Genomic DNA, 16,740 nt, shown 5'->3' on the forward strand with positions numbered 1-16,740 from the left:
TAAAAACAAATACAAATAAAACTTTTTAAAAACGTGACGTCATTTTTTAAAAACATTTTTTAAAGAAAAAAAATTATAGCATCTAATGTTTAAAAAAAACTCCATCAAAAAGAAAAAAATAAAATTGGTCAATTTAAGAATAAAACTTTAAAAATGAACAGTGACGTCAGGGAAAGAAAATGAAAGTCATGTTTTTTTTAAGAAAAAAATTACAACATGTAACGTTCAGAAAAAGAAAGATGCAGTAGAAATAAAATAAAGAAATATGAAAGAGTCACCCCCCCGCCCCGAAAACCGCCCCCCCCCCCAAGGTTTCCCAGTGGTCAGTCTGGGTTGCTGGAGCTGGTCACTATGAGCCTGCAGCCCTGCTGGAAAATGCTTGCTTCATGGAATAACACATGAGATGATGCGGTCTGATGTGATTATTTCCAATCTAGATAGACGCCCGTTTTCTAAGACGATACAACAGAGGGGTTTGTCTTTGTCGTTTGGTGGGTTTGGTAGTTTTGCCCCCAGATTTTGAGCCAGCGAACAACTACATTACGTCTAAGTTGAATGTTGCTGAACCAAACTGCCAGCACACTGTCAGTCTGCCAAAAGCTACTTGTGGTGTATGGAGTTATTTTGTTAAAAATATTGTTGGGCACAGATCCTAAAAATGACATTTCACTGTGTTGTGACGATGTAGTAATTCTTTGGAATGCGAGACTAAAACAAACCACATTTATTTATCGTGCTTTATGTCTTGGCACTGGAGGATCATCATCTCATTGAACTTGAAGGAAAGCAAAGAAAACAGTCCTCATTATTTGGCACATTACTGTTGCATAAATTCAGCTTCTCATCTCCAGCTGTGGGCTCTAAAGCACGAAGAAATAGAGGGCAAGTGCAATAGGGTAAACTTACAGTGAACAAAACCCCCTAATCCTCCACAGAAGGCCTGAACACTTGAATTAGTCAAATTAGGCTTAATCCTCTTCTTTTTTCCTCCTCCTGTTTTTTTATGTAAGCATTTCACAGAGCGGAGCAGTGATATCGCTCTGAAGGCTTGATTCTGCCAGGGTGATTAAGGTGCGGAGTTGTGTAACAGCAGTGAGAACCAGCCAAGGTACCCGCCCCCCAACCCCTCAACCTCAGCATTAAATCACTCTCAGGTTTCCTTCACATGTGAGTGTTTTTGCTCTGTCCCAGCTTCCAATGTACCTGAACCAAGCCATTAAGAACACTGGCCTTGACCCAACTGGGCCACATGCAGTGTTGTGGTCATTTATAGGCTATAGGGTGTCCCACGTCCTATTTTGGGATTTAAGAGGGCGCACATGATTTTTTGAGATATGGGCTGAGACCATTCATATTACATGTGGTTGTTCTGTCCAACATGACAGAGGAGAGCATTTCTCACCAGGTATGAAACATGCTCGGCCAGTGCGTGGCACAAACCTGTCCCAGACGCTCGCTCGGAAGGTTAATGCTCTTAAGGACTCTTGCCCTACGTCCAGGTGCGCCCATACAGGGGAAAAGGGGAAAGTTGCCACTAGAGGGGGCCCAAGAGGCCTAGCACTGTGATCAGAAAACATCAATAACATTAAGAGAAGGTATTATAAATATTATGTACAGAGAAAATGTGGTTCCAAAAAGGAGATATTAGGGAGGTACATGTGTGGTCATAGCCAATCCTGGCATATTTTAATGAATCACTGTCAGCTGAACTAAGCCTGATCCAGGTTTGATTTTTTGGCATATTTAAGACTTTCAGATTATCCACAACCTGCAGCAGTGAGGTGCATTCAGAAACGTCTGCAATGTGGAACTGTTTCAAAGCGGAAAATAAAGACATGTAATATCTGCAATGGCCGTGTTTCTACTATGTTTGCGCTTCCAGCCTTGTATCAAAACGCTGTTAGACTGCATGTGGCTATTCTGTTTTGAGTCTGTTTTGGCCATTTAATGAAGGTGCAGAATACACTGTCATAATGTTTTTAACTTGCTACTTTTCTATAAGATGATACACACACTTAACTGTCTCATCACGCTACACCTGTTACCGCCAGCGTGGAGCCTGATTTGTTGCGATGCATTGATACAGAAAGCATGAAGCAGTAACAAAAGGGTTTTAAAGTAAGAGAAAAGGCTGCAGACTACAGTACGCATGTGTGAAATCACAGCATATTCACATTCATATTAGTAGTCCAAAATAACAGGATATCAGATCACAGTGTACGTTGCACAGCAGCTTCATTCAGCTTCACAGCAGCTTCAGCTTCATCATCTTAGTCAATCAAATTGTGTCATGCATCAGTAATAAACATTCTATAAAACTCATATAAACAAAATAATGCCTCACACTAAGCACATATGAAAAATTACATGATTTCACCATAGCAGTTAAAAGTACATAACATCCTGTCTAAAGATATCTTATCTATGACAGGTACTAACTGTAGTATTTGATGTATGCACTATACACACACTGGCCACTTTATTAGGTACCCCTCGCTAGTGAAAGGTTGGACCCCCTTTGCTGTAGCCCATCTTCTTCAAGGTTCGACGTGTTGTGTGTTCAGAGGTGGTGTTCTGCATTCCTTGGTTGTAACAAGTGGTTATTTGAGTTCCTGTTGTCTTTCTATCATCTGGAACCAGTCTGCCCGTTCTCCTCTGACCTCTCACATCAACAAGGCATTTTCATCCACACAACTGACCGCTCACTGGACATTTCCTCTCTTTCTGACCGTTCTCTGTAAACCCTAGAGATGGTTGTGTGTGAAAATCCCAGCAGATCAGCAGTTTCTGAAATACTCAGACCAGCCCGTCTGGCACCAACAACCACGCCACGTTCAAAGCCCCTTAAATCCCCTTTCTTCCCCGTTCTGATGCTCGGTCTGCACTTCAGCAAGTTGTCCTGACCACCTCTACAGGCCTAAATGCAGTGAGCTGCGGCCGTGTGATTGGCTGATCAGCTATTCGTGTTAACAAGCAACTGAACTGTACCTAATAAAGTGGCCGGTGAGTGTATGTATTATCTACAAAAATGCAAACATTGAATCAGACAGATGCAGATCTTGAACTGTTTCTTTGACTTAAGATGGGAACCCAATTATTAGAACGTTTAAGGGCCCAGACCTGGCTTTATGCAGGCCTGCCTACATCTTAGAAGGACAAAGCCTTTAAAAACACGGTTTCCTTTAAAAACTGGGAGCCGTCTGGTTTTCCCAAGGCCTGCACTGAGAGCCTTTACTGCTCTGTACACGATTTCTACTCTGTGTTTGATTGACATGGCTGGATTGCTTCTGTAATGCATAGTGTTATTGCAATATTGCGCGTATGGCCTGGGTCATGTTCATGACGCTCATTAGGAAATGCAGAATGAATTCGCCTGTGCATTTCCGAGTAGGATTGTTTTCTAAGCTTTCCTTCAAAAGATTCTTAATGGTCCACCTGCTGATGGACATCTCTTTAAATTTTCTCTGAATAATGCAGACCCACTGACTGTGTGACACACATGAGGAACATGGCTTTTTGCACATCATGTTTGTGTTGAGTAATGATGTCATTGCATCAGAATTAGACTCAACAGGCGATGGAAAAGAGTTTGTCTATGTACAAAAAGCTTATCACAATCATGCGGCAGTTTCCTGAGAGGTGCTGTCTTCATTCTGAGCTCTCCACCCACATCTCGCTTGCCTGACTTTGAGTTCATATGAATGTGTCCATGTGTGACCTGGTGCCTGCCGTTGGACGATGACATAGGCTTTTTGGTGGTCAGCTAAAGTTGAAAAGGGCTGGCTAATGTTAGGGCAGTGAAACTTTTTCAGTATATTCCTCTTTGTAAAATAAAAGTAGAGGCCAGAAATAGTGTAACGTTAAGTAGGGCTGGGCAGTATGGCAATAATCATCGTTATCGACATAAACTATGCCACACTATATTTTTCTGAGTAAACTGTGGACATGATCAGTATTTAAACAACGCTTCTCAACCATAGGTTTGATTACAAAGAGCATAATTAGTCCAGTTTAATTGGATTTATTACAGCACAGTGTGTAAAATGTTGAATATAAAGCACTGTTTTCATAATTTTCATAAGTATTTTGTAAATGTGGCACTACTTTGTCTGTTTCAGCTTATCAGATGTCAAAAAATAAATATTTTATTTTTGAAGTCTTAATATGTAACTTTTTAAAAATATTTTTATTCAATATGTCATATTTCTCAGCTGTAATAATAAGTTATAGCTGCTATTACATTTTCCAAGTTTCTAATGTTTATCTGTTGATTCTCGAACAAGGAATTCTTGGATTAGACACATAATCGTGAGTTAAAACCAACTAAAGTATTACCCAGACAGAATCATTTAGGTGGGATGTTGTAACTTCTCAACAATTTTAATTTACATTTACGGCATTTGGCTGACGCTCTGATCCAGAGCGACTTACAGTTTGATCATTTTTACACAGGGAGGCCAAGGTGGTGTTGGGAGTCTTGCCCAAGGACCCTTATTGGTATAGTGTAGGGTGTTTACCCAGGTGGGGGATTGAACCCCAGTCTACAGTGTAGAAGGCAGAGGTGTTACCCACTACACTAACCAACCATATAAATCCATATAAAACTAAATATATAAATAACCCCAGTTCATATTGATTCTTTATGCGCTGCCGTGTTAGTAACTATAAAATGAGTTTTCATGGGTTTTCTTTTGTTCATTTCGTTTGGCAGTTGGAGATACTGTTTCTTGTACACTGTAAACATGGTTAATCGGTTCAGCCTAAAAAATTACTTGATGCGGTAACAAGCAACTGAACTGGTCCATAGAAATATGTACTTAGGTGAACTACAAAACAATAATTTAGATGAATTGGAATTTAAAAAACAGCTCAAATCAGTAATGAGTGATATGGCAGAAACATAATATCATAATACAACACGACATTATCACAGTACATGATACATATGGTGATATTTAGTTTTACTGAGGTTTGTTTACTGAAGTTGAAGCAGATGAAAAAACAGTCGTGCCACATTTTACAAAAGACTTCAGTTTGACAGTGTTGACTTAAAATTTGCACATTTCTTTCACTTCAATTAAAAAATGACGATTAAATGCAGACGAGTGTTTCTTCTAGCTGTTCTTAGTGTGGATAGACTGAAAGTGATTGTATAGCTACACCCAGAACAAACAGATGGACTTTTTTTGTCACACATGGCGTCTTACAGTGCACTAATGTATTAATATGCTTACCTCAAAAAAAAACATGTAATTAAGAGAAACTTTTTAATCCCACAAACTGGGAAATTCCACCTCCGCATTTAACCCATCCATGAAGTGAAACACCACATACACACTAGTGAACACACACACTAGGGGGCAGTGAGCACACTTGCCCGGAGCGGTGGGCAGCCCTATCCATGGCACCCGGGGAGCAGTTGGGGGTTAGGTGTCTTGCTCAAGGACACCTCAGTCATGGACTGTCGGCACTGGGGATTGAACCGGCGACCTTCTGGTCACAGGGCCAGTCCACTAACCTCCGGCCCACGACTGCCCCCATTGCGTCTTATTAGCGCGAGGTCACCTCATTTTTACAGCGATTTGACACAATTCCAATGGCTAGATTGAATAAAACCTGCCCTTTTTTACACATCCAGTTTTTACTGTGATTAGTAATGATTTCGTATTAGCTTTATGAAATGCGTGACATCTTTTTTCTGCCCAGATGACATCACTGGGTTGAGCTTAATCAGTACGCAAGCCAAAAATCACTTCTGGGACCCTGCAATCATGATGCACAGCAAATCTTACATCGACAGCTAATACGTGGTGAAAAGCGATGAGGGCGTATCCAGAAGACGTGCTGTATTTTCTTTAAGCGCCGTGATGAGCACATCCGCAGAAAGCATAGGTGTAGAAGGGAGCTGTGGTGATTAATTAAAGCCTTCTCATCCAGTCGCATTACACATTTCATACATTTTATTTCATATTACACATTCTAAAAAAAAATCATGATGCATAACCACAAAAGGGCGGCACCACGATCAGTTCGTTGAAAAGGAGGAGGAAGGGGAAACCCTTTCACGGTCCCTCTGCCTCGTTCCCCGCACAGTGATGTTTTCCATTACTTTGTTAAACCACAGCTACGTAGGTGGAGACGGGGTGTTCAGCAGAAAGTAGTTATCAATATTGAGAGAGACTGATGCAGGTGTGGACTTCCACTTTGACTTGAATACCGGTGACTCGGGCTTTGACTTGGATCTGAGCCTTACTGACTTCAAAAGACTCCAGACACAAAGTGAAAGAGATGTGGAGCGGCATCTGGCTGCAGATGGGATTTGTGTTAGTTTATGGCCATAGTCACGCCAGAATCACACTGCAAGTATGACACAGTTGTTTGTTTTGGAGCGCTACTGTTGATCCATTCATCACAAAATTTTAAAACCCTGTAAATGGAAGTCTTGTTTCAGATTAATGTATGAGGGAACCAGATGAGCGCTTACAAATGCAAACAAGTCCATTCATCTCCAAATTGTCTGTGCATCAGTCTTCAGTGTTAGAGGGTGAATAAGCAGCTGCACATTCATTATGAAAACTGTTAGAACTGTATGTTATAACAATTTTACAGCAAACTAAAAATCTACTTCTGCTGTGGAGCCACAGCAGCTCTGCCGCAGTGGAGAGATTATTCAGGCCTGATTCTCACCCCAAACAGAGCCCGTGTCACTGATGAGAATGCTGAGGCTGAAGCGAAGCTAAAGTGTAACGAGGGGCTCTGAATGACGAGTCTCTAAATCTTCCTGAAGCGTTTAAATTGGAGCAGTTTTATTTCAACAGTTGACAGCGCTTTGCACAATATTTTTGGTTTGTATAGTTATTTTTGTTGATTTTTTTGTTAGAGAAAACCTGGGATGATTTAGTTAATTTAGTCTAAATTTTTGTTGGATATCACGCCTTTGGGTGTGTACATTTGATTGTTGGTTGCACTTTTTGGTGGTCTATTTGTATATTTGCAGCTTTTCAGTTGCATGTTTCTTTCCGGCACAAGGTTGAATGCAGTGGTTTGGTGCGTTCTGACAATTGAGCTTTGAAAGTAGCTAAAAAGTAGCCACTACTTATTCTGCGAAATAGAAATATTGGGAAAGTAGCTACAAAGTAGCTGACTACAAATTTTCCGTAGATATGCCAAGCCTGATGTAATGCTTTCTCCACTTTTTCTCAGTGAGACTGTCATTTCCAGTGTCATAGAGCATAACGATGGATAGAAATGATGTGAAACAGACCCGTTTGTAACAGGAACGTGTGTTGCCTTGATGAGAAGATAGGATGTCTTTGCCTCCGAGTGACAGAATATGGTGTGCTCTGTAAAACAGGCATGGACTGCTGTAAGTAGGCCAGAGGAGAGAAGGAGTGTTCATTTTGTTTCAGCTGCCTAAGTATAGAAAAGAAAGCATCGCCTGTTATTTTGTATCTACTGTGCTCGCCGGCTCCAGGGGGACCACACAAGAGCTATTGTGTTGTATTGTTTGTTGGAGGTGTTCATAGCCCACATGGCTCCATAATGACAAAATGGAACTGGACAAGTGACTCAGAGGAAATACTTTTCATCCAGTGGCTAAAAAATACATTGGACGGAGGAGGATGGAAAATGACGGAGAGCCAAAAATGTACTTCTGGTGTAAATGTGTTTGGACTCAATGGACTTAAGAAAAAAAAAAGACTAAGATCCAGAAATATAACTCTAATACAAATGTGCTGTGCCTTGCTGAACTTACAAAACAACTGAGATCCTAAAATATACCTCTGATGTCAGTGTATTGGGATGATGTACTGGAAATAACAAAGAGCTTTTGCCTATACATTTCTCATTTCTGGGAAGCGCCCAGCTCTGGTGTCTGTCTCAGAGCAAGTTTCACTTAGACAAGGATTAAGTTTTAGCAAGTGCAGTTCAAGATCAGACATCTCAAACTTGTCTTGGTTACAGGTTGGGTGTGCAGCATGAGTTGCCATGGTTATGTAGCCTGGTAAAGAGTGATCCAGCACTGTGAGACACACGATCCAGAGCTCAATCAAACTAATCCTACAGAATTCCTGCTTTGTGAGAAAGACCCCTGGTTCCTGAGCATGTTTATCCAATGTTTTATATAAAAACAGATGCTTAAAGAACTGTTAGAGCCTTAAATACACTCAAGGTATGATTAAATTAAATACACAAGGTGCACAAAGAAACTGTCACTGGGGCAGTACCCCTCTTGTCACTGGGGTGGAACCCTCAAGGGTACATCTCAGTACCTTTGTTCAGGGAACGTAATTGTACCATAATCCACTGAAGATATTTTCTAATTTTCTACGTTGTATTGACTCCACACACCCTGTGTGATCTTCACTGTGTAGTTCTCCTTTAAAATGTTAGGTTATGAAAAGGTACAAATACTTTTCCGCATTTAAGGTTTAAGGTTGGGCCTTTGAGGGTACATTTCCATTGTTTGTACCTTGACGACCGAAAAATGTAGAGCTTTTATTTCTAACAGTGTACCTGTGACATTTCTCTGTATGCTCCACTTCAGCCTTTCAAGCTCTCAGAAGCCTAATCTTCATGGTCTCACGTGTTAAAACAACAAAATGTGATGTAAGGGAGAGGCGATCTGATATTGACATCCTGAGAGTTTGACAGCAGGAATCAACAGAATGTTGGATTTGTCGCAGCGCCCCTTAAACAGGAAAGTGTTTTTTTTGCCGTCTGTTAAACATCCTGGACTTGACCCATCAGTGTCCACGTCCAACAGTGAAAGAGACAGTGTTGTATAAACATGGCTGTTATGGAACTGCATTGATACATTGTGACGCATTGATCTGAAGCTCCCACTTTATTTTAAGTGTCTCTAAGAACTGTGCAGTTACATGTAAACAATATATGCATCAACAGTATAAATACTAATGATTTAGACACGGTTACAGATGTATTACAGACATACACCTACTGTAATTACACAAGTGTATCTTAATAGATATAACACCCTATTCTCTCTCATGCGATTACACAAGAGTAATAACATAAATGTAATTACAGACAAACAGCAGATTCTTTTTTTTTCAGCAGTAAAAAAATGCATGTAATAACTCACATTAAGACCCTATTTACACTGTATCTTCCAGCTTTCCTAACATGTAGCTTATATTTATGTTGTCTATTTTACCACTCCATAATAACACAGTACCTATATAACAACTACACAGGAACTGTCCACTTATTTTAATATGTAGTCTTAGCACTATAGCTGTTACATGTAATTACAGAATGGGATTAATGTGATGTGATTAGGTTACTTTGTTACAACACAGTTATTCCACAGTAATTATGTAAAATGTAAATGTAATTTTATATATAATATACTTCCTTTTATTGCTGGAAAAGATCTGAAGTGTATTAAAAAGATGCACTTGTGTAATTAGGCTGTACTTCTGTAATTCATCTGTAACACTGACTAAATCATCAGTAGCTCCATTGTTGTTGAATATGTTACTCATGTGTAACTACATAGTTATTTGAGATACAGTATAAAGTGAGACCGCTTGTTCATAATTAAAAAGCAGTGTGGCAGACATTTCATTGTGTACTGATACGAATTTGACTGAAAATAAAATAAAAAAAAACTTTTAGGAACTTGACTGACAACAACAAAATTTTATACTTTATATAAAAATATAATTGGTTTAAAGTACAAGAATATTCGATTAGTTTATATATATATAGTAACTAAGTACACATCTGTGAAGACTTGTCAGGCGAGAAGTTAACAAAGTATGAAGAACCTGAAAGTATGAAGAACATATCAAAAAAGGGCTCTTTAGAGTAACTGCATAGAACACCTTGTTGTTCCTTAAAGTGCTTATTTAAAGAAGCATTTTTGTAAACCTTTTTAAGATTGAAGGACCCTCTGCATAAAGGTTCTATACCAATTACCAGTAACGATCAAGCCGAGGACCATTTAGAAATATTTCGAGTGTGGAGTGCAGTTGGCACTCTAGTTATGTTGAAGAGCAGTGCGTCCTGACGAACCAGCTCACTCTAAAATGTATTAGCTTTGACTTGCAATTAGACATGGAGTTTTTCTGCATGATTTATCATCGTTATTGCCCGCCTCTGCTCGTTCCTCCTGCCAGCAGCACTTGAGCCAGATCACAGAGTGCTGCTTTTGATGTGCAAGGCTGCTATTGTCAGATAACACTTAAGGGTTTACATCTTCTGGAATGCCAGGACTATTCCTGAAAAGGAAATTCAGACATAACCTGGCAGTTGCCTCCACAGAAGGGGAGCTCTCCAGGCTGGAGAAGAAGGAGTATGGTAAGTGGGATGATCATTGTTGGTCTCCTGTCCATCTCCCGGTAGCTGTGTACAGATTTAGTCTGTGGTCAGGAAGGCCCCCAAATTGCTGAATAGTTTTATGATGTAAGACAATAAGGAGCCAGGTCCGCTGTGGCGATCCAGAGCAGTGACAGTGTGGAAAAGTCCAGGCTGAATTGAGGTCGAGAGAATGGAAGGAACCTTAGATGGAACCCATGTAGCGCCCTAAAATCGCAGAGCACTGCATGGGATGGCAATGTATGGGAACATTGCCATTAGCTTTCACATTACAAGGAGGCCAGTGGGAGCCCAAATGAGACTTGAGCTTCCTCAAACACAATAAAATCTAAATACTAAATACTGATACAATGTAATGATGCAAGGTATTTGTGCTTTTGTAGTGAATTGTATGGAAGAGGTACTGTGTGTTTCTGTCCTGTGGTTTTATCTCTGTAAACTATGAAGATGTTAACTGTCAAAACCAAAATTTGGACAAAAGGAGTGATCCTCTCCTTTTTTTCAGTGCGCACAAAATAACCTTTTCTGCACGGGGCGGAATCCCAGCCTGCCCATGTCAAGAGAAACTCAGCTCTGCTTACAGTGGAGGCTTCTCATGCCTTTACAGGGTTATGTAATACATTCAGACATTAACCTTGAGATGCTGTGTGAGTAATAAGACAGAAGAAGAGAAAGTCTTCCCAACACAGCATCCCACTTCTGACACCAGGTTGTTAGGACCGTTTGATGATGGTTTTAGGTTCTATGGTTCGACCTCAATGCCAAAGCTGTGAACTTAGCCAGAAGCCCTCCGTCCTTCTGAGAGTCCAGCTGGCTGGGGGAAACTCAAATGACCACAGAGAGAGTGTCTGTACTCAGAAGGCCTTCCACGTTTATTGATCAGAACGGCAGAGTATATATATACTCAGAGAAAAAAGGGGAGGCATACATAAAAATGGCACGAGCATCGCGTAATCATGCGACAAGACAAAAGAGAGAGAAAGTAGTCATGAGACGGGGCCCCCAAGGACGCTTATGACGTCCAGGTACATGGAGCCTCAACAACAGATAGTGTTGGAACATTGCTGATTGGATATCATTGTCACTATGAGTTACAACTAACCATATGAATGCACAAGCATATCGAGGCCTCTGTATGACGCAAGCCCTAAGGCCTTATGCGTACCATAGACCTGAACCCCATAGGTCATGATATAGTCATGAACCCAGGATTGGGCATTGATCAGGAGTATGCATTGATACTAGGATCTAACATTTCTGTTAGATGGTACATGCTGCATTATTTATTATTTATCAGTGGGAACAAGCAAGCAAAGTTTATTTATATGGCGCTTTTATACTCGTGGCATTTCAGCCTCAGAAAATAACATGAACAGAGCAGATTAAATTAGGCCACCAAACCTAAATGACATCAAAGAATAAAACCTGTCATTTACTTTTGTTTTACTTTGTCTCATTTTTGCTATGGTTAATACTGCAATGGCAAACTCTTGTAACTTGCAGCAGTGTAAGGTTCAATATGACTTTCTAGCTATACATGTTACGCAGGAGGGGGTCCAGTCTTATCCGCAAAGAGCTGGTGTGACTGCAAGTTTTCATTCCAAACGTTCAGAGCACACCTGATTCTGCTCGCATAATCTACTGGTCAGTCTTTAAAGATCTGATCATGTGTGCTTTTGCTTTTGTTGAAGTGAAAACCTGCAGCTACACTGGCCCTTTGCAGATAAGATTGGACGACAATGATATATAGCTACATCAACTTTTTCAAGGTTTTTTTTGCCATTTTTGTGGAAACACTGCATTTACTTTGCCTGTCGCATCTCAGTTCTGTCCTTAAAAAGGTTTTTCTACAATGAAAACCTGATTATTTAAATCCATGTCACCCTTGACACGTGTTTATTAGGGGTAATTTTGATTTATGCAATGCCTGCAGAAACTAATGAGACTCAACTGAAATTTTCTGCTAAAGACTTGAGACACAACTTAGACTCACACCCCATGAGTGAAGTGACTTGTGAACATCTCGTGTAGGTACTCAAGCACATCATTAGAAATGTGTTCTTCAGAGGCAAAACGGTAAAGCGTTGTAGTTTGAACGCACATATGACTGTAAATCTGTTTTATACTTTGCAACACATGTCAACACATTATGATGTGACACTTTGTGTAGGCATGTTTGTAGATAGTATAATTCGACCTCAGAGTGCCAAGGTTCACAATCAAGACCTGGTTTCTAAATTATATTTGTCAGCCTGTGGTCCATCCATCCATCCATCCATCCTCTAAGCCGCTTATCCGTCAGGGTCGCAGGGGGTGCTGGAGCCTATCCCAGCAGTCTTCAGGCGGAAGGCAGGATACACCCTGCACAGGTCGCCAGTCCATCGCAGGGCAGACAGACAGACACAGTCACTCACACCCAGGGGCAATTTAGCACGTCCAGTCGGCCTGACTGCATGTCTTTGGACTGTGGGAGGAAACTGGAGAACCCGGAGGAAACCCACGGAGACACGGGGAGAACATACAAACTCACACCGAGAGGACCCTGATCACCCGGCCGGGGAATCGAACTCAGGCCCTCCTCGCTGTGAGGCGACGGCGCTACCCACCACGCCACCGTGCCACCCAGCCTTTGTTCTTTCTTATTAAGAGCAAAGAAGCTAGTGCTTTTTTACCTAGTTCCCTACTTAAGAACTTTATGGGCTGATAGAAATGATTCAAAATTACTTGGAATAAAATCTCATTACTTTAACATGCATTACATTTAAGAAATGTGTTTCCTATACAGTTACCATTTCAAAGATACACGGCTTTATTACGACAGCGATGATATATGTAACTGTCACGACTCCCTTTGGCTCTGAACTCTCTTTAGGCCTCAATCTCCCAGAATTACCTGGGCGATCACATGACACCAGCCTCACTCTCGCACTCCAACCAGCGCTCCAGTTCCCCAGAGTACTGATTGGTTTCACCTGTTGTTCTCTGATTAGTTTAGCTTAAAGCCCGGGCTTGTAGATTCATTGCGAGGTATTGCTTCTTTTCACAGAGCTGCTGAGTGTTATTTCTGACTGTTTATTCATGTTCTGCCTCGTTTTTGACCTGATCCCGTTTTCGACTTTTCGCCTGGTTATGTTTGTCTTTTTGTGTATCTTGTCTTTTCTCGGTTTGACCATTGCCTGTGACCTGGCTACGATTGTGGATTCTGCTTGCACTAGTAAATCCTCCCATTCACCTTTTATCTGCGAGCGTCTGCGTCATTCTGTCGCGTTACACTCAATCATGCGCAGACATTTCTGCATGCTTGTCTAGCCAGCCACAGGCAGGGCAGAAAACCACAGACGGCATTATGCCTGTGGTTATTGACATAAGCATTCATGAATGTTTATATAACATTTACAAGTGAATTATGTACGTGTTAAAGTTGTTAAGCGAACACCTTCCAATAAAGTGTTACCCTGTTTTTTCTTATGTGTGTTCTCGACTCCAGCCTGACGGCAGCCACACATCCAGCTTGAGTGACAACATCTCACTCAGTATAGCAGATGTTTCTGTTATGGTTGCTAACTGCTCTGTTTGCGATGCCTCCTATTGGGCTCATCTACTTCCAGTAAACGGAACTAATAATAGGAAAGGACCACTTGTGGGTGTAGAGAAAGGAGGCGGAGGAGGATGAGGAGGGCAGAGGGTCAATAGAGGCCTAAAGGAGGAAGAGTGGGTGCTGGTGACTCACTGCAGTGGAGAAGGTTCAGGCCAGAGGTTAGTGGGATACATGCGTCAGCCCAGAGGGGACCGGAGGTGGGCCTCAACAGGGAGCTCACACAGGCTAAATATAGGCATGTGGTTGGAATCCCCCTGGGTTTTTAAGTTAAGCATTATGTCATATAGGGTAAGCAGATTTTGATTTGTAGAGGATACGGTGGGGAAAAAATAATATCTTGACATAAATATAGGCAATAGATCTAATATTTCTCATTACACAGTCTATTTCCAGACATTTTGAGTCATTTTGTCGACATTAGTGTCATTGTGAAATTGACTTACATCTCTAGCAGATCACAATATTTGAAGGAAGTACGATTTTCTGTCAGAGCAGTTAGAATCCTACTTGATAAAAGCACTTAAAGTAAAAAAAGGTCATATACTTCTTCAAACCATCTTATAGGAATAAGGAATATTTGATACATTGCTTGTATTTAAGATGCTTTTGCTTGCCAATATATAATTTTTTCCAGTGTACTGTCATAATAAAAAGTCAAAAGTTTAAAACTCCACCACAAGTGTCAGGCTTCAAAGCCTTCCCAGAAAAAGGAGGACTGGTAGTGCTGTAAGAAGTTTTCTTTGTCTCCTGAAGCGCAGCATTAGTGGATCACGATGGGGCAGCATAAAATAAATAATGAGGCCGCGGTAATTCTCTCAGCAGAGTAGCCCAAAGCCCCAGGTGTCAAAGTGCCGTATTTTTTCAGAACAATTTCTTTCACGCAACCTGTGAGCATTTTATTGGGTGTGAAGTGAGAACATGCCTTGGTCAGCTCCTTTTCGCTGTCTTTGGCAAGTCACACTGGCCAGTGGTCACTGTTCAGCCACGGATCACGGGTGTGTTTGAGGTCGACTGGACGAAATGCTGTAGGAGGTACCCATCGCAGGTCAGTTTTTATAGGCAGGAATCCCCTTTGTGGTCCTCTTTGGAATGTGTTTACTTATAGCCTGGGAAAATGAGGACCCTGTGCTCTTCAGACTCTGCTTCACAACACTGATGCGATATTCCGTGATTATGCTGAGAATCCCCCCTGACAGTGCAGTCAACAGGCTGTTAGAGATCCATCCATTGAGCCTTTATTGGGAAGTTTTTAAACTGTTATGTCTGGTCATGCTGTAGTTTAAACAGGATCATCCTACTTCTGAGAGAATCAGGAGGTGGTGTAGGACACGGTTATGGTTAAAGCACTCTTAATGGCTCTGCTGTTTATACGGTGTATTGTTCGTTTTGGGAAACAGCTTTGGTGGGCCACATTAATGTGGATGAGGTTAAGTGTAACTGTGTCATCTTATCGTACATGTACATAACCTTTTGTGAAACTATCACTAGCTTAACTTAACTAATCATTTTAATATATAAATCATTCATGAGCAGCTGTCCATTTTTTCATTCCTAGAGCAGCAGTGGTTCAGTTTATCAGGGCTTAACACCACAAGCCAGAGCCCTGTGCAGCTAGTTGGCTCAGTTCCCAAGTTCAGTGATCTTTCCTCTGACCACTAACTTTGTGACTCTGAGCTGGAGTTACAGGAACCCAAACTACAGGAGCAACCAACTGCAGATAAGGTAAGCAGGTGGCTGTAGAGGGGATACACAAAATAACAGAAACACCCACAATATACACTGACTGGCCAATTTATTAGGTTTAATTGCTTGTTAACACAAATAGCTGATCGGCCAATCACACGGCCGCAGCTCACTGCATTGAGGCATGTAGAGGTGGTCAAGACGACTTGCTGAAGTGCAGACCGAGCATCAGAACGGGGAAGAAAGGGGATTTAAGGGGCTTTGAACGTGGCGTGGTTGTTGGTGCCAGACGGGCTGGTCTGAGTATTTCAGAATCTGCTGATCTGCTGGGATTTTCACGCTCAACCATCTCTAGGGTTTACAGAGAACGGTCCGAAAAAGAGGGAATATCCAGTGAGCGGTCAGTTGTGTGGACGAAAATGCCTTGTTGGTGTGAGAGGTCAGAGGAGAATGGGCAGACTGGTTCCAGATGATAGAAAGACAACAGGAACTCAAATAACCAACCGGAATCTCTGAGGAACGTTTCCAACACCTTGTTGAAAGTATGACATGAAGAATTAAGACAGTTCTGAAGTAAAAGGGGGTCCAGCCTTTTAATAGCAAGGTGTACCTAATAAAGTGGCCGGTGAGTGTAGATGTACTTTGTAGGTTTACAGTTACTGACTGAACGTAACCAATCTTTTGCTGGACAATTTATCAGCCATCCTCGACCCCGACTATCAGTGGAAAGAGACCACTTCAAGACCACCGCTGACCAGATATTATTTGAGTGGCTGGGCAGCTCTCAGCAGTGGTACTGCTGAAGAACTGACACTAGTTGTGCATGAAAACAGGTGAACTATGGCCTCTACTGTGTACCAAAAAGGTATGTGTGTCTAATAAAGTGGTTGTTTAGTGCACATAGCATTTTAGACCCTAGCAATGCTGATGTTGGTGGATGAGGAAGAAGAGGGCCTGATACACTGTGCTGTTTGATCATGCATATGCATGAGCTGTAATCAGTAACTGGAAACATACAAAATGCCCATACATGGTAGTGTATAGGCAGGTGGAGTCCAAGCAAGGCGGCTCCCTATATTAGCAAAAATAGTGCCGTGGTATCAGAGAGCACTGAT

General features: G+C 41.4%; 1 protein-coding gene across 1 annotated transcript in view; it reads left to right on the forward strand.

Annotated features, from left to right (window-relative positions):
* Nucleotides 1-16,740, forward strand: part of syn3 (synapsin III) — a 163,790-nt gene that overhangs the window by 87,712 nt on the left and 59,338 nt on the right. The window lies entirely within an intron of this gene.

This window comes from Pygocentrus nattereri, chromosome 11 (genome assembly GCF_015220715.1).
Source record: "Pygocentrus nattereri isolate fPygNat1 chromosome 11, fPygNat1.pri, whole genome shotgun sequence".
NCBI classification, from domain to species: domain Eukaryota; kingdom Metazoa; phylum Chordata; class Actinopteri; order Characiformes; family Serrasalmidae; genus Pygocentrus; species Pygocentrus nattereri.